The sequence below is a fragment of the Lagopus leucura genome, unplaced genomic scaffold (genome assembly GCF_019238085.1).
Source record: "Lagopus leucura isolate 7727_CA_CO unplaced genomic scaffold, USGS_WTPT01 Super-Scaffold_100001, whole genome shotgun sequence".
In the NCBI taxonomy this organism is placed as follows: domain Eukaryota; kingdom Metazoa; phylum Chordata; class Aves; order Galliformes; family Phasianidae; genus Lagopus; species Lagopus leucura.
The window spans coordinates 54,774,644-54,799,583 of NW_024962262.1; the positions used below are offsets into that span (position 1 = coordinate 54,774,644).

The window sequence follows — 24,940 nt, forward strand, 5'->3', positions numbered from 1 at the left end:
TTCTGTTTGCTCTTTCAACAGGCATGGTTCTTGTCTGTGCTTGTGTGTTACACAAGAAAAGCCACTCGTCTTTCCTTAAAACTGGGTAGGGTCAACCGGGCTGTTAGCCTGCAGGAATTTTGGTAGGGGCTGTTTTGGCAACATGCAAAAATACTCCCTGCAAAAGGTAGAATTAATGAAGTTGGGGGGGGGGGGGGGGGGCAATCAAATTTCCTTGGGACTAAATAGGATAGGAATCTGAAACCCTTGCTTAAAATTTCTATCTTGTCTATTTTAAAACATTTTGCTTTCTTCCTCTTTTTCTCTGCTTCCTTGAGAGGAAGAAGCTTAGGAGATGAAAACAAAAAAACTGAGAAAGAACTGTAAGAAAATATTCAAATGTTTTAAAGGAAATAATTTTAATGGCAGACCCATCATTTCATTGGTAATTACTTTTACTTTAATAAGTTTCTCTTGAAAAATGTCAGTGTTCTCCACATGTGGACATGAGTGTGGATATCCTGCGAAGAAGTAATTTGGAGAGCAGCCTTTCTCTTCTTATTTTCATGGTTGCTTTTCCCAATCTCAACAGGATTTAATTGAAAGCAATACATTGATGTAGGTTTTTTACTATCTCTTGCTACTATGTTAGCATTCTAACTTTGACTTGGATGTGAGTGACTTAAAGCAGCATCCGGATGCTAGTCTGTAGTGCAGGTGATACTTCACGGAAATTAGGGTGTTTTGGTTTTTTTTTGGCTCTTCAGCATGTGAGCACTTTATATTCACTGATTTTTTTTCTGGGAACTTAGTACCTGCAAAAGGTGCTTTAGTGTCACTGTTTTTATCTGTGAATGTTTAGGATGATTGTGATGTACACAGCTTTTAGCATGTTTGGTCATTTAGGCATAGAGATACCAAGGTAAATAAGCAGTATCTGGCATCCTTTTTCTGTTTCCTTAACTCAGTAATATTTCCATTTCAGGCCTGAGCTTTTTTTGGTAGATGTTTGACCCATTTTTCATGTAATCACAGAAACTTAATCCTGCAAACACCAAAGCAACCATGAAACTTGCTCAGATGAGCACTTTTACAGACACTGAGATTGCTGAGGTAAATAGTCACTCATTTGCATGGAGTAAGAAGTGCAGAAATGGAATCGGCTCTCAGAACTGTGAAGGAGTTCTACAGTCATGCTTTAAAACCTCTCTTATCTTTATATGTAAAGAATTACTGAAGGAGAAAGCACTCCCATGTGACTTAATCTGAAACAAAGCTTTTCAGAAGTCATTCTTAATATGCAGAATATGTCTCTTCGTATGTCTGGGCTCATTTTCAGAGGTCTTGACTAGGCTGTTTAGTCTGATGTGCACTGCAGCAGTGTGTTAAGTAAAATATACAGAGATTAAAATTCCTGTGAAATTGTTTGTCTTTATTTTGTTTCTTCATCAGTAGGTCCTGGAAGAATAATATAAAATTGTATTTTTTAAACGTTCCTTCTTCCACATTGATACCTTCTGCTTTTCATTGGGTTTCCCTAGTTTAATATTTGGACTGTCTTGCACTAACAAACTGTTGCACCATTTGGCTGGAACTACATCAGCAGGTATTTAGATCCAACAAATTCATACGAGGAGTTATTAAATTTCTAAGTAATGCAAACATTTCTACTGATCTTTCGGCAAAGCTGCAACTGTCTCAGCATCCAAGGTGGTGTGTTAAACACCTGGTGCTTAATTCTGTGGAAATTTCTCTATACTTTCAATACATTTCCCCATTCTCTGCTGTATTGTGTCCCTAAGAGACTGCATCTACCTGGTGCAGTGACTTAGTGTGACTTGTGTCATCTGTGATATTAATTTAATTGATTATGGCATTGTCACTGGGGTGTTGTGGAAGTCCTTAGAAAGGTGTCTGAGCACAAAGTGGCCGACAGGTTAGACTGCATCTAGAACTTCAGTGTGGATGTGTGGTGTGAGTAGTTTTGGGAAATCGCTAACTACCCGTGCTGTTGCTTTGATGCCAAATCAAGACAGTAAACTGAAGGAAGTAATTCTGTTTTGCTTTTGATATTCTGAACAAATTTAAGTTTACTATAAATTGATCAGAATTCAGAAATGCAAACCAGAATTATTGTTAAAGCGCCCACACAGGCAAACCTGGTGAAACTCCACACGTAAAACTTCTTGAGTGGTCCTTTCTGTAGTTTCTTGTTTCCTTTTGTGGCTGTTAATTATACTGTGTTTTAGTTCTGGTTTGCAGGTTATTATCTCACCTGAAACTTGCATGTGCTAAATCCTCATGCTGGGTAATACCTACATCGTACAAACATCACGCAACTGCATACGTGCTTCACAAAATACATGAATTGGAAGACAGTCTTGACTGTCTGCTGGAAATGAGTGTTCTGCAAATTAACATAAATTTAGCATGCATAGACTCCTTGAATTTGAAGGGAGTTAGGAGGGAGGAGTTAGGCTTTGTGTTGGGCATGTGCCTCAGTTTTTTTGTTACTCTGGTAATTTTGATACATACATGGTTCTGAAAAATAAAAGGTAAGATAGTGAGGTCATTCGTAGAGAGTGAGTGGGACTTAGTGACTAGAAATTGAAGTTTTGATGATAATGGCTTCTGTTCAAGTCTGTTGTGATCTTAAAAGCCTGTTTCTTTCATGCTGACTTCAAAAGTAAACAGTGATCAGATAAAGGCAATTTGATATTCTTGAGAAATTGATTGGAAGATCAAGAACCACAGGGCAGCAGTGCAAGCTTCTTTGTGCATCATCCCTGACCAGTAGGGGTAATTTACTCTAAATCACTTCAGTTCTTGACTTCAATAACACTGGAACCACCGTATCAGCTTGAAACACTGCCTGCTCATTTTTGCTTGCAAACTGCAATGTTTCTTTTACCATTTACATCGTGCATGCATGTATTTGTACACATGCAAACTACATGTTTTTATTTGCAAATCTGTCTTGGCTTACATACTTTGCAACCAAGAATGTGGTTGGCTTCTGCTGGCCGGACTTTTCCAAGAGTTACATGCAGTAAAAGTAATTTTTCAAATAATCTTGAAGCTGTGCTGATTTTCAACATGCAGGTTCTGTTTCAGAAATATAAAACATGCTTCTTTTACAATACTTATGGACTCTAATATGTAAACATTGCCTACTTAGGTCCCAACTGCAAACATCAGGGAATAATTGTCCTCGTTTTCAAGTCGCTTGTTTTTGTTGGCATAAGTTAAGCGTGCAGTCAATCAAAAGCGTGTATACTTCTATATTCCATGTATTGTATACTAAAAGCCTAATCAGAATTGTGCGTGATACCCTTCTACAAATTCAATGAAGCAAAACCTTTTCCATCATCCAGAAAAGAAGGGCCAAAATGATACGTTCAGGAGTGCATGTGACACAGAAGGCTGACTGAAAACTATCTTTACAGCCTGGGGCAAATTGCGCTACTGCAGATTAATAAAATGCCGGGTGTTGGTGCAGTTTAGTGAGAGTTGATGCTTCGACAGAGTTGTCATAACTGGCTGTGTGATGGCTTTTTCATCACTTTGGTTGTAAAGTAAAAGACAGGCATTAAGCCACCTCAGAGTTATTTTTTCCCCACTATTGGGCTGTCGGGTAACTGCTGTGAGGAATACATACCCCTCCTTACTTGTGACCAGCAGTTTGGCGCTTGGTTCTTAATTCAGTTGTTTCTCCTTCCTTTGGTGATGGATGAAAACATAAATTTCTGGAAGGTATTTATATTTCATCTGTAGAAGCAATGTAGTGAGTGTGTTAAACTACAGCTGATCTAAGGCAATGCTCAAGGTTTTGCACAGCTATACTCCTTCATTTTTCTGCAGCATTGTTGTTAATATCGATTTTTACACCACCGGCTATCAATAGGAGTCATCCCATCTGCTGTATATGTTTGTGAGCATTCTTAGTTGCCAGTGGTATGTTCATGTGTGGAGGATTTGTAATACCCTCTTAACGTGGGATGTTTAAGGTGCTTGTGTGATTATAGCGGCGGGGGGAAGAACCAAGTTCAGCTATAACTGGGATTGTTATTTCCTTAGAAGTGGTGGCTGTGTGTTGTTTGACCAGAATTGCTTGCTTTAAGAAAAAGAAATACTCCCATGTGTTACCTGAGGCGATGGTGGTGCCTTGGGAGAAAAAGTACTTTCTGGAATGTGACTACAAAGCATGCATGGCATTTCTGAGGCAATTAAGAGATTCCAGGCTTTAAGGGAAACCAAATTATGTTCTGCCCGAGTTCTAGTGATGGTCTCATTCCAGGCAAATTCTCACAAAGATAGGTTTTTGTTGGTAGGAATATGTTGGCTTTGGGAGTATTTGATGATAATTAAGAAATTAACACTGTGATGTGAGCATCTACAATATGTTAACTTGTATGGGAACTATCAAGCTCTTTGCTTCGTTACCAGTCAGCTCCTTTGAATTTGCACTGCTGTGTTTTAATTGCAATTAAATTGCTGTGTTTAATTGCAATATCAATATCAAGAGAGTTTTAGATATATATATTTTTCTATAGTTTTATTTTAACCTGTAATTTACAGGTCTAATATGATCTACATTTCAGAATAAGAAGAGCATTCAAATTAAATATTCAGAATACATTTTTCAGGAGAATACATCAGTATAAGCATGAACTTTAGTAGAAATGGTTATAATCAAGCAGCTTTTGCTCCAACAACTGAGTGTGTGTATTTGTAGGATGGGGACACCTGAAATGTAGAGGTTTGTTGTTTTTTTTTTTAATGGGACTACCACAAAAAAGCACTTGCAGTGCCAGCTGAGGACATGAAATGAGAGTGAAAAGTGATGATGAGTCCGTGAGGTCTGACCTTTCTGGCTATGTTCTGTGCAGCTCCTCACAACCCTAATGCAATTATGTGGTAGAGCAGAGAAGTGGCCATTTATAACTGTCCATTTAGAAATGACTTTTGAGTGCAGACACGGGCATTTGGCATGAAATAACAGGAGAAGCCTTGTTACTGTGCTCTGTGTAGTTCATCTGTTTGCTGCTAGTGGTTGGAGGTGTGTATTTAGGATTATGGATCAGAAGGTCTCGGTTGCTAATTCAGCTCTGCAGGCCCCCAGTGCCTAGTCTCAGGTCATTCTGGTCTTTATCTCAATATGCAAATGTTTAAAATGAGAAGAACATCTGTTAACGTTGTAGGATGTTGTGTAGATTATTTAATGGTTGCAACCATCTGAGTTGGGTAAAGTGCTGTGATAATGCCACTACGATGGCTCTAAGCCACCAGTTTGATGCAGCTGTGTGAAGGGCTTACGTGCTCATACAATACATTAGATGTGGTATTTTGTAGAGAGAGGGAGGAATGCTAATAGCACTTTACAAAAGCTTCCTGGGACCTCATTTGGAATGCGGTGTCCGATGCTGTTCACTTGCAGTCAGGAAAGATGGCCTTAAATTAGAACAGATGCAAAGACAGACTAGGCTGCTCAGGGTAATGGAGTACTTAGCTTTCCAAGTGAAAATTAGAATGCTGCTGTTGTTCAGCTCGCTCAAATGTGAAGGCTGAGAGAGGGAGAGAGAATAAAGATACTCTTTGTAAATAAAATTATGGATAAATAGGGCGAAAAAACTGTTTCATGTAGCGTGTAACCATTGTGTCTGATATTGATATTATAAATAGGCAAATTTAGGCAAGAAATTGAGAACATTCTTAACCAGTTCTCCTGAACAGGATAGTGGGGCAAAGAACCTGAATTCTAAGAGTGAATTTAGTAACTTGTTCAGGAGATCTGTAATGACTATAGGAAGTTAAGTCTGGATTTAAAGTATTTGAAGTATTGAGGTCTCCAAGGGGTCTGAAGGAAAACTGAAACTGTTTGTTTTCTTTAAACTTATTTGGCACTAACAGCCTACTTCATGGTTTCCAGTGGTTGCATGTGAATAAGTGTATTTTTCCTGCTCTTCTCCCAAACCCTTTAATAACAACTCACTTGTACTCGCTTCTGGCCTCACTTTCTCACATTCGCCATTGAACTGATTACAAGATCTGTGATCAGGGATGAATGGCTCCCCATAGAGAAACAGGCACAGAATGACAGATATTTTTATCCTCTTTTGTTGTGCGATATCTGGTCCACTTCCTGTGATAATTTAGGAGTAGTTGTTACTTTGCAATTTAAAAAAAAAACAAAAAAAAACAAAAAAAAACACTGCTATTATAAAGACATAGGATATGGCCAATGCCCTCAATCTCTGTTTCTCCCTCTGCAGTATTCTGTAATTATAGCCTTTCCTATGGCTGTTACGTTTTTTACGTTATTGAAAAGGGTTTTGTGGTGTTTAGGGCGCAAGGAACAGATGCACTATGGAAACTTTGGGTCTGAGCATTCATTGCATAGTTGCCTACAGTTTCACATCCATTCTGAAGTGACCGTCCTATGTCTCTGAGCTGTGTTGAGGCATACGTTGAAGTGTCACACTGGTGATTCACACAAGATATTGCAGCCTTTCCACTACTAAAATTTTGCTGTTTTGTCTGAATTAGTTTTTCTGTAACGATGTCTAAAGGATATACGCATCGGCTTCTCTTATTCTCTTCAAGGAATGTTTCCACTAAGTGATGTCTTGCCATTTGGTTATCCCTCTGCTGTTGCATTTGCAGCATCTCTGAGAAAGCGAACTTCCAGGGAAGTCAGCATACCATCAGAGACCTCAGACTGAAAGGGGAAGTAAAGCAGGAAAACGAGATACGAAATTTCTTTCAGACAGTCTAAGTTTGGTATTGAATTAAGTCATCAGAATGTGGGCAGGAAGTAGACAGTGGTAAACAGCAGCACTTCCACTAGGTTGTCATGTTTTTCACAAAGCCGTACAGCCGGAGAGTCGCGTAGTGTTTATAACACATTCATGGCATAGCTGCTTCCTGCTAAGTGTGCAAGAGGAAGAAGTGTTGTTCCTAAATTAGTAAGTTAAGGTCACAGAGAAAGCAGCTGGTAAAGGCTGGAGTGCAGCTTTCTAGATTTTATTCTGGACAGGATTTAAAGAGAAAGTTTCTCTTCAGTGTTTCACTGAAGGACCGGCTTATGAAGTAAAAGCCTTATTGTTATGGTTTTGTTTTGTTTTTTGGTTTCTTTTTTTTTAGGCTCAGGCCATATCGTGCCACCAAATGTTCAGCTGGCTGTGGAAAGGACTCCATGCTGTATGTGGCTATAACCATAATAAAATATTGATTCTTGCAGGCAATCGCTATGATACAAACTTGATTACTTATAAAATACGTTAGTCAGTGGAGAGCTCCTAGGAAAGTAGGTTAGGCAAGCAAGAAATTATACCTGCATTTACCAATAGCTTACCTTGTGGCTTTGTACAGATTACCTGAGAATTAAGGAAATAATTTTGAATAGCTCATTACTGTTACAATTTCGTTACAGGGATTGCTGAACATCACTTTGTTTTTTTCTCGCCTAAAAAGACTGAGGCTCTATTTTACGCTGAATTCTGATTCAATAGATGAATTGAATCCAGAAGAGTATGCTTTTGCTTTGCTGATGAAACCTAATAGCCAGTCCCTTGAAAATTTTAGCCATAATATTTATAGTAGACAGTTAATGTGATATATAATTTACTTTAAGAAAAACACCCTAGGCGATACATTTAGGTTGAAGGGCACTATGCAGTGACAAAGTTCTTTTCTGTTCAGAACCTATAGATCATCAGTCTGAATGAAAGTGCACCAAGAACTTGCCTTTTGTTGACCACTGTGACAGCAACTGTGCTGTTTATATTTAAACCGTGGGATTATCTCCACTACTTTCAGATGGTCTGAGGCTTCTAGCAATGCCCTTTATGACGAGTTCCTATAATTAATGGTTGCTGAAACTGCAGGCCTCCAGCACTTCCTCTCCCACATCTCGGTGAGCTGTGGAACCTGAGGATCAAAGAAATGTTAAATCTATTAGCTTTAGGCTGTACAACATATAAACCCAGATCACTTGTGCTTAAATGTGTTGAAAAGTTCTAGTGCTTGCTTGTGTGAGCAAGGTAACCAGCAGAAGCCAGGCTATAATTGCTACAGCAGTAACACTGAAATCCTCTTATTCGAATAAGAAAGCCTTTTCTAGGTTAGCTGCGCTGATTTTTGGATGGCGGTGGTTAAGCTGAAAATCTATTTATTACCCAAAAAGAAAATATCTAATGGAAGACTTAAACTGGTGCAGTTCACACTTCTGTCATGATGATAGAGATGCATTTCTGGGCCAGGAATCCATCCATTGTTTGCCTCATGCAGCTGTGGCAGAGCCCCGGCTATCCCTACTGTTGTGAGGAGGACTCGACTTCCTCCTGGGGATGAGTGGGGAGAACCTGCCTTTCTACAGGTCTTTCCTGGCCTCCCTGGCATGGCTGGCTGTGTGTAAACCCAGTGTCTTTTTCAAATCCCACCCAACAGGAATTGAAATGGAAACACTTGTACCACTGTGGATGTTCAGGGCTTGGAAACATGAGCTGGGAGATGATAAAATAAATGGAGGAGAGTGTTTCCATAAAGTGTGCAGAGACAAAATCTGAACTTGTCTTTTTTTTGGTCATTTAACCTATTTTTTATTTATTTATTTTAAATTAAGCATCCATCTACTGCCAGTTGTAACAGATGTTTATCTACTTGTTACCCTAATTAGCAAATATACGGGAACTTACTGATGAATAAGAGAGACTTAGACTGCTAACCTTTTGATAAAAATTAGGGTCGTGAGCAATAATAATAACTTCTGTATGAGTTACAGCCTTTGGATTATTTAGGTTATGAAGCCTGCTTGCAAGGTTGTAGCTCACTGCAACAGCAGTGCTGCTTCCTTGTCTGTGGTGGATTTGCAGGATCGGTTATAACTGGTGGCCGAGCTGGGACATTAAATCTGTTGCTGTCACTATTTGAGACCTTCTTGAGAAGAAGTGACTGAATACCATCTTATGTTCTCCTGACGTGTACCTTTACGCTGCTTATCAGTGTGAATCAGCAAGATCCACGTGTTCTGAGCGTTTTTATTTCCCTGTTTCATGTGAGGTCAGGTGAGGATAATTTGGATATCGCTTTCAGCACTGAAGTGTACTTAACACAGAGTGGCTGAATAAAAAAACAAGTGATTTGTTTATAAATATTGCCTTCATTGTTGATATTGCTTTTATACTTAATTTTTATCTATCAGGTACCCAGAATGTTTGTTGGAGCTCTGTCTTTTTTGCTGCGTGCGTAAACATTACTCATAATTTGTTTTTTAAATATGAAGTGTAATTTCAGCCTACCAATTCTATTTCAGATAACTTCCATTTCACTCTTGAAAGAATGAAGACGGAGGGGAATTCCTCTTTAGCAGACACCTTCTAGAATCAAATCATTTAGCTGTACTTACTAAGTTTGCTGTTACTGACTGATTGCTTGATACTATAGCAGCAGTGTAGCAGGGATACATGGTTTTCCACCAAATTTGCATAGCTCAGTTTAGGCTGAGATTTTTAGATGAAGAATAAGACTCAGTGGCTCATGTTTTATTAGAGGCTGTGAGAGTTCCTTAAATTAATCCCAGGGCTGTATTTGAAAATTTCCCCCAGAAGAGAGTGAGGCTGCCCTTCCTCTTGTGTTTGTGTTTGAATGAACACTTCTACACTGAATCACTTGCTTGACCTGCTCAATGTTTGAAGGCATGTTGGAGGATTTTGGAGCAGACCCCATCATTTGTTTGGGAGCGCAGCAGAGCACAAGGGTAGAGACTGGGGTGGTAGTCCAGCAAGGAATGGGACTGCACTTGGATGAGGAGGAGCCTGGACATGGTGATGTGGCAGAGAAAGGCAGAAGAGGAACGTGACCAATTGTTGTAGTGTCCAGAGAAAGGAAAGCATGGGGAATTATGGGAAACAATGAAGGAAAGATGAGGTGATGTTTTGTTTTTTTTTTTTTGTTTTGCATTTTTTAAATGAATCCTCAGGGGGGAAAAAATCCAAGACAATGCAGAGCAATGTGAAGCAAAACTGCATGTGCAGTGTTCCATGAAGATGTTGCCCTGTGTGTTAGAATGAGTAGGGGAGGAGGAATAGTAATAGGGGTAATAAGAAGAAGTGTAGAGATAAGAATAAGCTCTGGGTAGCAATTAGAAACAGAGCTGCTTTTAAATCCAGTGCCACCCTTCCAGATTTGTCTTTTTCCAGAACTTCTGTAATCCAGACAATTGACTTGCAGGTTACATACAGCAAAGAGAATCATAAATCTTAGGAAGCTACTCACAGAGGTAATGTGAAAGATTAAAGTTTTCATTCATACTGATTTAGTGTTTTCTTTTCCATTCACCTCTCTGATGCACTGGTCTGAACTGTGTAAAAGCTGAGGAAAAGCTGCTGTAGCACTTGCAGTGTGTGTAGGTTGTGCCCTGTGAAGTACTGATTATTCTTTGTGTAAAGGCAACCGTCGTCTTTTGTCACTGAAATTTGGGTTGTATTTCAGTGAGGAAATTAAGAGGAAGAGGAGCAAAGAAACAGGGAGAAGAATGGAAGAGGAGTTGTATAAGATAGGAAATATTTAAGAGAAAAGCTAAAAACAGGAGGGCAGATTAGTAAGAGATCTGACATATTTAGGATATTTATGTAAACCATGTTGGAAAGAATCATACCAAGAAGCACAGGTGACCTATATGAATCTGAATTAAGGTCTGTGTTGCCTCTTTGTAAAGGAGTCCTGTTACAAATACTGGTGATGTCATGAAGTAATTCAGAGAACTACTTTTGTGTATTCAAAGGTGGCAAAAATCTTCTTAATGAAACTGCAACTTACATTTGTGTTCATTTAGTCCTAAATCTTTGATACAAACCCAGATATTGCCAACCCAATTTCTTAAACTATGCTAAAAGTAAGACTCATGCGTCAAAATGAATGCCTTTTAATTTTCTTTGTTGTCTTACATTTTGGAGGAAATAGCCTATCCCTATGGTAAGAAATCATCTTAAGTTCAGACAATTCCTTTAAGCCCCTTCCCCAATTAAGGGAGAGCTTTTGGAGACAGGATAGGAAGAGGTCTTTGATTTTGTGCATGTGTGTGCTTTCTGACAAAAAAATTGATGGATATATTCTATCAGCTACTTTCTTGCAGTGGAATAAGTGCAGTTATTCTTGGTTAATGGTCCTGAGGACGTACCCCTCTGCCAGTATTTACTGTGTTCAGTGAAATCAAGGGGTTTGTGGTTTGTGTTTTTTTTGTCTTCAAGACAATTACACAATACTACTATATCTGGATTAACTGCAATGTAGAGTGAGTTTAGATTAATATTTGGACTGCCTAACTTTGGGCTCTCTGTAAAAACAGAAGATAGGGTTAAATATATATATATATATATATATATATATATATATATATATATATATATATATATATATGTAAATATATATATATATATATATATATTTAATCTTACGTTATAGCTGATGTTAATCTAAACTCAAGACTGGAGCCTGCAGTCCACAAAACCTTCATATAGCTGTTTTGACATCTAAGCTGATTTTGTATACGTGTTTCTGTGGCAAGGGATTTAAGTGCCTAACATTCTGCTGCTGCACAGATAGCGCTACTGCATTGCTTATCTTCTGCCCAAGTCCTTCTGGGATCCTCAAATGAAGTGTTCCTGCACATAAGCTCTTGTACAGATCTCTTTTAACGCACATCATTGGAAGTGAGTTCAGCACACAGCACAGCAGCCATGTCTATGGCACGCTAATCAAAAAGACTGTGTAGGGAGCCAGGAAAGGAAATACAGGTAAGACAGGGAGTTAGTTGTTGAGAATAAATCTGGAAATTGATAGGGTGAGAGGCAAGTGCGGAAGGCTGAGATGGAGAGTAAAGCAGTGGGAAGACCATTGGAAAGTAAAAAGCGGTGTGAAAGAGCCATCAGATCTGTAAGTGGAGGGGACAGAAGCTGAAAGATGATGCTGAGATTAAAAGGAAAGGTAGTGCTTGAGAGCTAGAAACTAACAGGAAATGGGATTTTGGTTGGAGGGGAATAGCGTGAAGTGGATGAGAACAAAATGGCTACTCTAAAGGGATGGGGTAACAGGACTGAGATCAGAAATACAAGAAGCCTGAACCTGATGGCAAGGAATGTGATGGGGTGGTTGCAAATGCTCCAGGCAGTGACACTGGTACAGCTTTGGATGAGAAGGAGAGGTGGCCAAGTTCTGTACGACACTTGGAGTATGTACTGAATAAGTAGGAACTTCTCCTTTTTGGTTGATTCTTTCTTTATAAGAGCTGGAAATTAAACCGAGCTCAGAAAGCAGTGGACTTGAAGGACGTTGTTAGAGTTACAAAAAAGCATTCACTGCACAGCTGGAAAGTGAAGAATTAAGGCTGTCTGAAGCTTGTTAATTGACTGTCCTTGGGTATTATGCTATGGTTTTAAGTTATGTGATCTTAGAACTATATTGTCCCTTCTGTAGGAGCACATATAGGAGCATATATGACAGTTGTTTAGCCAGGGAGATAGATATTGCAAACTTCAGGTAGTACATTGTCCTGTTCACTGCCTAGAAGAAATGAAAGATGCATCACCTAATTAAAGAGGCGAATACAACCTTCCCAGAGAATTAAAAGTATTGTGTAATGTTAGGTGCTCTGACAAATAAGTTTTAGGAATCTTTGATTGAGATCAAAATTTGCAGTAGTTTTAATTCAAAAGTTTTGTTCGCTGTCTGTGGAGATTAAACATATGGTGCACCTCGTGGAGAACTGCAAAGCAATCTGTTGTTATAGCAGTACCAAAGAGAAGCTCTCTGGGAGAGAGTGGCCAGGTGCTGGGATGGGCTGCCCAGGGAGGTGGTGGAGTCACCAACCCTGGAGGCATTCAAGAAATGTTCAGATGTTGTATGGAGGTATGTGGCTTAGTGGGCAGTATTGGAGATAGGTGGATGGTTGGACTGGATGATCTTGGAGGTCTCTTCCAACCTTGGTGATTCTATGATTCTGTAGCTATAGTTGGTTTTGAAATATCCATTGACTTCTAGTAAGTTCTTCTTTGAAGAAAGAGTATCTTGCTTAATTTTTTAGGATATATTTACTTGCGTGATAGAGAAAGCTAAAAATGATTTTATTGTGAGTTGATGTAATTTTAATTACGTTTTAGGGAAACTAATTCCATCTTTTGTTTTCTTTCTGATTTGGCTGTGTTCTGACCATGGTCAAAAGCAAGGTAGTGATTACTGCTTAAAAAGCATAGCTTCAGTTCTGTCATATCAAAAGCATTGCTTTTCTGCTCTGTAATTGTTAAGTGGACTGGTCTAAATTAGGTGGTCTAATTCTGGAAAATTTGAATATGTGCAGATGGACTTTTATGTCACTAAGCTACACTTATTTAATTGGAGCTCCATGTGTCTGCAAAAATTGACTCCATATGATTGAATAGCATGTTTTGAAATGTTTCTTTAATTCATGCAGTGCCTGGGGAAAGTAGAATAACGTTTTGTTTTGAGCTCCTCCTGAAGTGACAGTGCACCTGTACACAAACCTTTCAATTTTTCAAGTGGTAATGGAGTATGGAGGTTTTTCCTCTTTCACATGTTAACAGTTTCAAGATAGCTTCAATCTGTGTCTAACAAAGCCATTGCTGTGCTTCTTTCCGTTTGTACTCCTAAAAACAAGTGATGAAATATACTTAAATCATGCAATCTCACCGTCTACGAGGTTGGATTTATGTGAGGTTTCTGACAGAACTGTTTCATTTAAGGCTGTACTAAGTCTGAGGGGAAAAAGAAAATAGAACTGGTGAAATAAAAGACTCTCTTCTGCATAGAAAACAAAAGCCTCGAGTTTCCTCCTTGTCAAGCAAATTGAGGGGGAAAAAGTCCTGATAGAAAATGTATAAATTGCTGATAACTTTCGGTAATCAAGAGATAAATTTAATTAATTTAATTAAACATAATCAAGAGATGAATTTAAAAGAAGTTACATAAATTAATTTTGTTTTCCCATTTTTCTCAGGTACCGAAGGATAAAACTGGCCTGAAGGGAAAATCTACGGAGAAACTGGGGAGTTTGACTGTGCTTGCACCTGAGTAAGTAAGTGCTGAACTGAAAACTAACTTTACAAAATGTGAAAACTTACGACTGTTTTTAAGCATCTTCTCACCTAAACTGCAAAATATCAGTTTTTGCAGTTTAGAGAGACAGTGCTTTGGCTTTTGGATTGAGAAAAATACTAAAAGTAGTAGGGTTAGCTAAGCGGAATGTGGCATAATGCAGCCTTCAGTGCTTTTTATTGCTGTCCTTAAAGGCTCCATTAAACTAAACGTAGATTATATACAAAACTGGTATTCGGGTGTTATGCCTCTTCAGTTCTTTATCCTGAGACTAAATGCTGAGTTTGAGTGACCAGATTCATCAGATGGAATTGCAGTGAGGCACTGAGATTCAGTGGGATTGAAGTCCTAAAAAGAGGCATTGTTAAGTGTGATGTTATCAGAGAATGGAGGCTGAGAAGAAGACCTTATAATGGTGGCCTAGTATGGTTGTCTTGTTGAGGGTGCATTTCACGTTGTTTGAGACAAAAGCTATTGTCTCACTTGAATTAGCTTCCATTAAGATTTGGCTAGGGGTGTTTTTCTCTGGCAGTTTTGATGGGACACGTGGCAGGCCTTCCTAGATGCTGGAAAGTATCCAACAATCCCAAACCCAGCCTACACAAGTTTCTTAAAAGGCAAGGAAAGAAGAGTGTTTTTCAGTTATAGCACTTATCCAGCTTGCTTTCTTTCCTGGTAATCCCAGCGCTGTTTTGGTAAGAATAAATATTCCAAAGGTCAAAAAGGTATTCTGTTGTATTAATTAATTAATATGTGTAGCAATATATGGAAGACATGTAATGATAATAAGCAGGTATGTACAGCATAGCATGAAACTTCTTTGTACTGGTAACTTATTTTTAATAATGGGCAAGTTAATTGAATTTTCTGAAACAATTGCCAGAGCTGAAGGCTTTCTTCCTGCAGGCATTTGTCATGCTAAAAGAATTATTTTTAGTTTTGGAAGGCTTCAGTAAGTTGAATATTCTAACTGGTATCTACATTAAATTTTACAGACTCTTCTTCTCTGCTGAGATTCTCTCAACTTAATCTGATCTAAACTTGTTATCAGTACATTCTATTTCGAATCTGTTCTGTAGTTTAATCTTGTTCTTGTACTGAATGCATGAACTCATCAACTGATATCTGTCATGTCACTGCATAAAAAAAGTATGTTACATTTTGTTGTAGCATTCACCATTTCTCTCTTTGCAGTAGAGTAGAAGATTAAAAAAATATAGACATATCTTCGATTGTTTTTCCATTGCTTTTGATGTTAAAGAGAAGTAAATACGTACTTTTACAGTAGGGTTTGCAGGCTATATATCTAGGACTTCAAATTCATTGTACAATTTGGAAATATATCAAGTCTCATTTAGCATAATCATTCTTTCGATTTCTAAGTTAGGTATTGAATCACACGTAGTGGCTGAGGCACTATTATAGCTGGTTGCTTTCTGGTGCATTTGTTGTTCCTGCTGAGGTTCTGGTTCCTGCAAATAACGCGCCTTGTCAAACTTGCACTTAATGTGCTTAGTTGCAGCAATGGAGAGCATGGACAGATGTAAGGTTTATTAAAGGGCAGAAATTCAGTATTCTTAAATGATAATGGCATGTTTTTAAGTTGAAATTGGCTGAACAGCTCTGTTTTAAATCCAGAAGGGACCTTTGAGAGAGCTTTTTTGCCTTGCTTCTTTTAACTTTTGTACTAACACATAGCAAATGTTTTCATTTATTTCCTGTGTTATCAGTCCTACTCTGCATATTTTAGTCTATTGCTTCTGACAGTGATGAAAGGCAGGTATTTCCTGACCTTTTGTATTTTAGGTGCTATATAAGTTCAGCTGTTCACTTCAAGAATATTTTGTTTTTCGGTGGTCTTCCTGTTTTCTCATTCTGAAGGTAGCACTAGGAACTCCAGGTGCAATTGCGATCTTTTTGATATCACGATGTAGATTTTGTAGCTGTGCATGTGAGAAAGTAGCTTCCCCATACAGAAGAAAGGTGGTCATTCTTCTGAGCTCAGGTATTTGTCAGATCAGTGACTCCTAAATGAAGAAGAGATCAGTGAAGAAGTGTCAGTTTCATGTTACTTTTTAACTGAAAATTGTCCTCAGCTGTTGTTTGAGAAAGGCAGAAGTCAAGAACGGTTGAAGTGACAAATGGCCATAATCCAATTACACTGTGCAGCCTATTCCTTTATGAATGTGGGATTGATCTCTGCTCTAACGTAGGTGTCACCAGTTATTTGTAGTTTACTGCATCACCTACATTCTTCTTTACGAAGAGCAGAAATTGGACTGCCCTGGGGCAAATTTTTCTCAGATCAGCATGGAAATGAGCTGGACGTGTTTTCATAAGCATTGTGCGTATAGCAGCCTTGTAAGCCTTGTGTTCTGAGAAGACCTATGGCTTTGTGGAAATCTGCGTATCGGTGTGAAACCAGGAAAAATGTGGCAGTGACGCAAATCTCTGTGCATTTATCGTGTTCTTTTTCTGGGGTTGTTAGGTAATGTGCTGCACCTTAGTTTGCAGGCTGCAGTGAAGCCAGCTGATTGAACCCCTTGATGCTGTAGGATGAAGCTCTCCAGCTTTTTTTTAGTAGCCGATTTCAGGGAGATTGTTATTAGTTTTGTAAATCCAATTGTATGTTTCTGGCAGTTTTTAAAGATACCGTGTGCTCTGCTATTCTGTTTGTGTGAAGAATAGTCAAGATGACTCTAGAAGTCTAAAACCCTTTCTCTACAATATTTTTCCCGCAAAGATCAATTAATTTTCTGATTAGAACTGTATCAACTTAAAATCTGCTGAAATCTAAAGAGCTTGATGTAGGATGCTACAATTCTAGAAGGTTGTTTAAGCCTATGTGCAATTTGCAATCTGGCACCTGGCGCTTGAGTAATGGAAAGCTTCAACAGCTGAAATCTTAGTAACAGGAAATCAGTTATTTAAATGGTTTTATTAATTAAATAATTTGTTCTCAGCCAGCTGAAAGAACTGCAGTTGCAACCCTACCCTGCACTCTGTCTTTGAAAGACAACTTATTTTGACCTGACCTAAAACGTTAATGAAATGATATCTCCTTGTCTCAGTTGCCTGAAGCCTGAGGTCACAGCCTTTCAGTGGTGCTTGGAAAGTTGTATATCACTACATTTGAAAGGTACAAAAGTCCTGTGGTTGGCCTCAGCATTAAAATACATAGACGCTTCTGCTTTATGAGCCTGTAAACCAGATAATTCATCACTAGTGGGGATCTGGAGGGAGTCATGGGCTTTTAAAGAATAATATGTTAGAGTACAAACACCTTTGGAGGAGGACTGTTACTGGGGATTCCTGGAAAGTGAAAAGCCTGTGATGGCATTTTGCATGCACAATGTCACCAAGTATTTTACCTGTTCATTTTGTTTTGTCCCTCTTCCTAAAGGTCTAAGAACATAGAAACGTTCTGTTTGAAACTATAATAATGAGTGCTGTCTTCTCTTCAAATACAGGAGGGAAGGGAAAAATGATAGATATATATAAATATATATATATATATTTTTATATATATATATAATATATTTAAATAGGTTTAACATTCTCAGTAACTGTTTAAAGAAATGCTTGCGTGTCTACAGTAACAGGTGCTTCATGTGAACAGCACTGCAGCTGTATTGCTGTTTGCACAAGTAACAAGAATTGAAAAGGAAAGGATAACAAGGGAGATACGTGGGGGAGATTAGCATTGTGGTATGGATGAATTTACGCTGTGCCTTTATTGAGGAGGACTCATTACAGGATGCTTGATCTGTTTGCTGCTTTTTGGAATTTAAAAAGCATCTTTTTGCAGAGCAGCTCATGCAGTAACTAGGAAAGCAGAAGCAATTAGTGGTAATCTCAAAGGGAATCTCAAGCTTCGCTTTAAGTGCAATGATTAAATCCACTAAAATGATACCCATTGCTGCCAAGAACTCCTGTAATTGGTCACTAATGTATTTTGTTGTAGCAGTCGATAACTACTAGATTTCAGGCATGTAATTAGTAACGCATACACGTTTGGTCAGTAAAATTGAAAATCCTAATAACCGAGGCTAGAGGGGGTAGAAAGGAACAGAGAGCTGGAGAACTGAAATAGTGCTCTGTTGATAGTACCTAACTAGAACTGTATGCTTCAATAAAACAAGTGTCCTACTGTGCTGGAATACAAATGGGCTGTCTGTGGCAGGATATAGCAAAGACGTTTGGCAGAGAGGGATTTGAAAGCTTCTGGCAGAATGTAATTGAATTGGCCGTTTCTTTAAAGATACAGCAAATTGTTTGCTGCAGCATTCATCATCATAAGGAAGGTCAGACAGGTTGCCAAACATATGATATTCATAATAAAAAGCGAAATGGTGACGCTTACATTTGAACACAAATCATGTTACCATATTTGCAGAAGCTGTGGAAATGAATGGCAATATTTTGGTGTCGCTGAGCCATTAGTAATTTAAGTAAGATTGTAATTCAAGAGGGGGAAAGTGTATCGTCAGGGAGAGGACCCCTGTGGGACTTCAGATAGCGAGCAACTTAAAATCCCTCCTCCGGCGAGAGAGGAAAGAGTGTTTTGGCAGGAGTATTGCTGACTCCAGCTTCTGATCACTTAGGAGAAGATAAGCTTATGTGATCCTGTTGTTTTTCCTTCTATGAAAACAAAGGCAAAATGTAATAAAGAGGAAGGACTTGAGTGTTTTAAAACAGACAGAATGTAAACTGAAGCATTGTGGGTGTTTGTTAGAATCAGTTATGTTGTGACAGAACAAAATGATGCAACAAGCTGTAGCATATCTGAAATGCTATATGAAATGCTTGGTATTGATACACTGGGAAAACCCTCTCGAGTCGCATCCAGAAAGCTGAACATAAATTGTATGCTGACAGCGGCTTTGGGCCACACAGTGATGCCTCTGCAAATGAGCTGTTAGCTTTGAGGTTCTAACACATTCAGGAGACTGGCACTTTGATTTCTTGCACCACTGCACCACTGATAGGGTTGGAAATGGGAATCAAAATAATTAGACTGGATATATAGATCTCAGCAAACCAGCCAAGAAAGCAGTGAGGGGTGGGGAAAGCCTCTTTCAGTTCTGAAACGTCTGTTCTGTTTCTATAAGAGGGTGAGGATGGAAGATGTAAACTACTGTGCAGATGCTCTCCATTTATATTCAAAGCATGTAATAAAATAATTGAATGTATGCTTCCTCCCATTAAAGCCTGTTAAAATCAGTAATAAAGGGCATTAGTGTTATATTAAAAGGGAGTTCAAATTTTTGGGCAATATATCTCAGTTATAGTAGGCACGGAGCATAGATAGGCTAACTGGGAACTGGTATTACACATCATCTGAGGCCTTCCTTCTTGCTGGTACAGGATTGTTCCTACCAGTGCATTTGCTGTTATTTTCCTCTCCAGAAAAGCTCTCCTACTGAGTCGCTCAATATTTTCCATTTGGAAAAAGGCATCCATCCCTGTACTACTGACTCTCCATATCTGATAGTGAGTGGCTTCCTTTTTTTGGTTGTGCACGTTCTTCCTTCGGATGTTTGTAAATTTATTACCACTCCCCCTCCCCTGTGTTACTGTCCCATTTTCTCCCTGTACAGATTTCTCTCTGCATCATCTAACCTATCTAGTCACTACTAAATACCAAACCCCAAGTAGCCTGGTGACAAGGAGAGCAGTGAATTGAGATTTTTTGCTTTGAAACCAGATGTCCTGGTACTGTGTGATAGTAATATTTTAAGGAATTGCTCAGTTTTGCAGACAGCTGTCCTGTCCCAAAAACGCTGTCTGGATTTGCAAGCAAACTCAGCAGTTCCTAACTCTGCTTGTAGTCACTGGAAAAAGCCGCACTGGGCACTTCTGAACTTTCTTGTTTTGAGATAAATGCCAGCATTTTTTTTTTTTTCTAACTTTCCCCTATTCCAGATCCCCAAGCAATTTCAGATAACTAGTTGTCTTACCGTGCTCTGCAGTTTGTTATTTCGTGGTACACCACTCAGTTACAGAGATGGCAGTGAGGAATAGTATAGTGACCTGTGTGAACCCACAATATCTAAAGCTCCTTCAGAAGTTGTCACCTCAGGGTGCACTGCTGTCATTGTACAGCTGATGTCTAAGTCTACCACTTGTTGATGCTGCTAAAAGCAAATTTTTTTTTTTTTTGTATATAATTGCAAGACAACAATTAAATGGTGTGTTCTTAATATCCATATGGTTTGAATGATATTTAACTAGGATGTATGTAGGGTGGAGGTTCTGCACTTGTTATTGCAGGCTGGACATACTGGGAAAGAGTTTGGGAGCTCTGGAGGAGTTCATTTTCCTGGTAAGAAATGGGTATAATCCAATGTATCACCTAGAGGCTGAAACTGGTTGTTGGTCATCATCTGGTAATAACCATGTGGAGACTTACAAGATGAGAAACTTATGTTTGGAAGGTACAGAAATGAAAAGATGCATTGGAAATAGATGATAGAATTCAAACAGGAAACAGATTTTTGTTTTTATTCTGTCAGTAGCTCTTTACAATTTGTAAAATCTTGAAATTGAGAAAAACTACCCCAAATTCAGTTAGCTAATAGCAGTCTCTTTTGGTCTTCATGCTGCTTAGAATCTTTCAGTTAATGATAAGGGCTATGTACATATATATATATATGCTGACTGTATAGTTGAGAATGTTGGTCATATTTTAATAGAGAACAGTCAAAACACAGTAGTACCGTACAAAACCCTGAAGAAATAATTGAGTAAATTGCCCTGCTCCTAAAGTACCTCTCTAATGCCTTTTGTTAAGTGCTTCTGTTATGGCAAGTAGAACATACAGACTGCTTATGGCAGATGTGACATACAGACCACTTAGTTTAGAGCCCAGTATGTGCTGACCAATGTTTGAAGTTTACTTAATGTTTGGCATTAATGTTGCACATAGGGAATTGGGAAAAATGGTTACTGTTTTGTGGAGGTTTTATACATATATAAATATATTTGTGTGTGTGTGTGTGTATATATATTTTTTTTATATATATATATATATGTTTTTTTCATCAACCTGGAATTGGCTGGCTATATTACTGGCACTCTAAATGCAACACTTTATTTATGGTGATAATTCTGTAGGAGAATGAATCCCACAGAGTTTGGGAGAGATGGGGGAATGAAAGAATCATAGCCTTTTCAGATGGATAACTTGCTGAACAGATGCAAATGCAACTAACTTGAACAAAGAGATCAAATTGAACACCTTGCACAGGATCCTAGACAGGATAATGTCTAGGAGGGCTACAACAGTCGATCACCCATGTTTTGAATAATGCCATTTGGTTTATCTTATGCTGTCAGTTCTAACATGGCAGTGTGTTACAAGTAGTAGTTTCTGTAACAGTGTTAAACGCTATCAAATATTTCCTTTTCCCATATATCTGTAACCTTCTGTTACTTAGAACATGCATTCTAAGCAAGGGCAGTGCCTTACCTACTTCAGCATCACAGTATGGTATTTGTCAGGAGACATGTGGGCAGCTTAAGTTTCCTGTTTTAAGGTGTTAAAATCATATGATATAAACATTAGGCTACATCACTTGCATTTTCTTGTCCAGAGGACTTTTCAGTGCATGTTGTTGTCTTACCCTTGGTGATTGGAACCATGTTTAGGTTATGGTAGAAAGAAGGTTCTACTGTGGCCTTCAGGATTATGTTCAGTGACTGTCTTTGTCCCGTCCAATTTTTCACTGCCAGTGCATATTAGATAGGACTTTGTTGTGCAGCTAAGGAACCCAGCTCTTCACTATTCCACATTGACTTTGTTTCTGAAAGGAATCTGAAAATACACAAAAGCATATGTAAATTATTTCGCTTTTTCTGTTCTCTTATGAGGAGAAATTTCATTTATACACAAACTTAGCTGTGGAAAGTTGCATGTAATTGGTTATTAAAGGAATAAGGTGACTGTGTCAAACTTAATTTTACCAAAAGATGTGAGAAAGTGTTTATTTTTAAGCATAAAGTGTGTTGTGTTTTTGAAACTTCCTTTGTTTCTGCAGCGAGATTTTCAGACTTGTAAAAGCATTAGTTCTTGAGTTAATAAAGGTCATCTCCTGCCCAAAGATTGTTTGAACAACAACAACAAAATAGGCTTGTTTAGGAAGTGCAAAGTGACGGCACTAATATCTTACCTCCCTTACCTTGGGAAGTGCTTCCTTAATTTCCCTTTTCCGTGCCCCTCTCCAGGAACAAAAGCAGTACAAGAATGCAGATGTTGAAAAGCAAGAAAATGTGCTTAAAGTATTTTCCTTCTGTCTTGGAACAATGGTTGCTGACAGCAGAAGGTTTGCTTGCTTGTTAAAATTAGATTTGAATCATCAGTGTAATAGCAGTAGGAAATTGTAGGTGGAAGGATGCCAGGAGGCCTATCTTATACCTACCCTTGCAGTAAGGTGGTCCCTGAATGACTTTGGCTGGCTCCTCAGTTTAGCAAGTCAGCCTTAAACGATGGATCATAGGAACTGGGTTAAATATCCTGAAAGCAAAATATTTTGTACCTGGGCAAAAGTTATTTTGGTGGACTACCAAGAACAGACATAAATGCAAGGCTTTGTCAACAATGCGAGATTGCTGTTACAACTGAGGCTTCACGACCTTGTGTTCTTGGTTACATACATCATGTTTAAGTGGCCGCAATCTCATTGCCTCTCACTATTTCCCTGGGTTAGGATAGGGAAAATAATAATAATAATAATAATGTGTGTTTAAGTGGGTGTTTTAGTGGGTTTTAATGATTTTAGGAACACTGCAAAGTTTTCATGGGCTAGATGGGTGTAAAGTAAGGTGCTGTGCATCCTCTGAAGTTGCATCACGGTCAGCATCGTTCTGGCTTCTTCCATTTCTCCTCAGCTGTTTTAAGGCAGTCTGGCATCCAGTTGCTTCCTTGCTATGGTTATGAAGCATTGGCTTCACAGTAGTCCAATCTATAGAGGACAATGACCTCTGCGTGCACCTTAAAACCACTGGCAGAAATGGCTGTAATTCTGCTGATGCAGAATGCAGCTGCCCACTTAAACCTTTTCTTGTTTTCCTCCTTACTTGCAGAGGGGCTGGTTACATCTCTGCTGTATGCTGGCTTCTGTTTCATTCCTGGTGTGGTTTTTGTGCTATTTCCATAAGCAGCTTGGTTCTTGATTTCTTCAGGGAGTGCTTTACATGATGTAATGGTAATTGATAGCAACTGAAGTGCTAAAGCTACCAGTCTCTAATTTAAATTAGTGCCAGTCTGAGGTGGGAGAGCTGAAAGTAGGACTGTGCCTGGGAGAGACCCCTGCTTTTGGAAATTGTTTCATTTGTTCTCGTATCAGAGTAAGAATTTTCTGACCATAAGGTCACATGGTTATTCGTTTCCTGGGTGGTAAAACAGAAACAAAGTGCCTGTGAGGGGATGATCAAAGGGGAATTTTAGTCTAAGTGTTTAATGATGTTTAGTGCATTACTGTTCTCTTCATCAGTGCTATGAATGCAATCAGACATATTTTAAAATAAATCTACATAAATAACTGGCTTATAATAACGTAGCATCGGTTTATATCTTTTTATATCATTTGTTTATATCTGCTCCATTTAACATTCTCTCTGTATCCTATGTACATATGTATCCATCTGTATATATCTGGAGTTTATATATAACGGCTCTTTATTTTACTGAGATATAAGCAGTTCTGCAGCTGGACTGTATTGTTTATAAGTACTATTTAATTGTTGGCAAATATTTGGAAGGCACAGGACCACCAAAGCTTCATGAGACTGGTATAGCAAAGTCTGACTGTATACCCAAGAGAAAACTGAAAGCACTGCATGAGCATGAGTGACCACCTTGAGTTGGCCTGCTTGTATGTTCAACCTACACTTGTTAAGCTGTACTAACTGGAAGGAAAGTGGGTTACATGAAAGATTCCGCTGGAAGTTACTGACACATTTGTGCTTGGTAACAGTGTACATGGACTGATCTAGTTTTTTGTCCTTACAGGCCTGGTAGAACCATGTTCTTTGGGTATCACCAGTGATGGTGGTTTGCACAGTTCCATTGGCAGCTTGTTCTGCTAGGTTGTTTTTAGAAGTTTAACTTGGATTTATTAGTTTTTTTGGGGGGAGGCATTGAGTCTAGTGTTTATTGCTGATTAATTTGATTGGTTGTTGTCTTTGTAGTGTCCTATGTTATATTTGTGGGCAGTTGCTTGCCATGTTTCTCAAGGACAATCTTTCACAATCATAGAATCACAGAACAGTTTGGGTTGGAAGAAAGGATCATCAGGTTTCAACCTTCCTGCCACAAGCAGGATTGCCAACTGCTAGATCAAGTCCTAGGTCAGGTTGCCCAGGACCCTGTCCATCTTGGCATTAAACACTTTCGAGAATGGGGCATCCACACAACCTCTCTGGGCAATCTGTTCCAGAACCTCACTGCCCTCACAGTATAAAAAATAAAAATAAATAAATAAAACCAAAACAAAACAAAAGCTTCCCCCTCTTGGTTACTTCATTAATTTGTGATTACACTTTTTCTTGAGTATTTTTCCTATTTGACTAGTAGGTTTTTGTTTTTTTGTTTTTTTTTTTTATTAAAAAAAGTGTAACCTAGAATACAGTAATTCTAACCTACACTTCAAATGTAAGTCTAATCTAGAATATTAAGGTTCTTATAGCCTCACTACTTAATTGCATATCCTCTTAATCATACTGTTAGCCAATATCATCTTTGAAGGTATTGCATGTCCCTTGGGTGTCTACCTACCATCTGTTACTTTATCCCATTAGATTTCTACCAGATTTCCAATTTTCTTTCCTCTGTACTGTGCTGAAGGAACCC

General features: G+C 38.6%; 1 protein-coding gene across 3 annotated transcripts in view; it reads left to right on the forward strand.

Annotated features, from left to right (window-relative positions):
- TBL1X (transducin beta like 1 X-linked) overlaps positions 1 to 24,940 on the forward strand; it is a 202,879-nt gene that overhangs the window by 48,946 nt on the left and 128,993 nt on the right. For 2 of the 3 annotated variants that reach the window (XM_042866869.1, XM_042866871.1), the window contains exon 2: positions 13,991 to 14,068. The gene's annotated coding sequence lies outside the window, so the exon portion shown is untranslated. The remainder of the gene's footprint in view (positions 1 to 13,990; positions 14,069 to 24,940) is intronic. The other variant, XM_042866870.1, reaches the window with a different exon arrangement.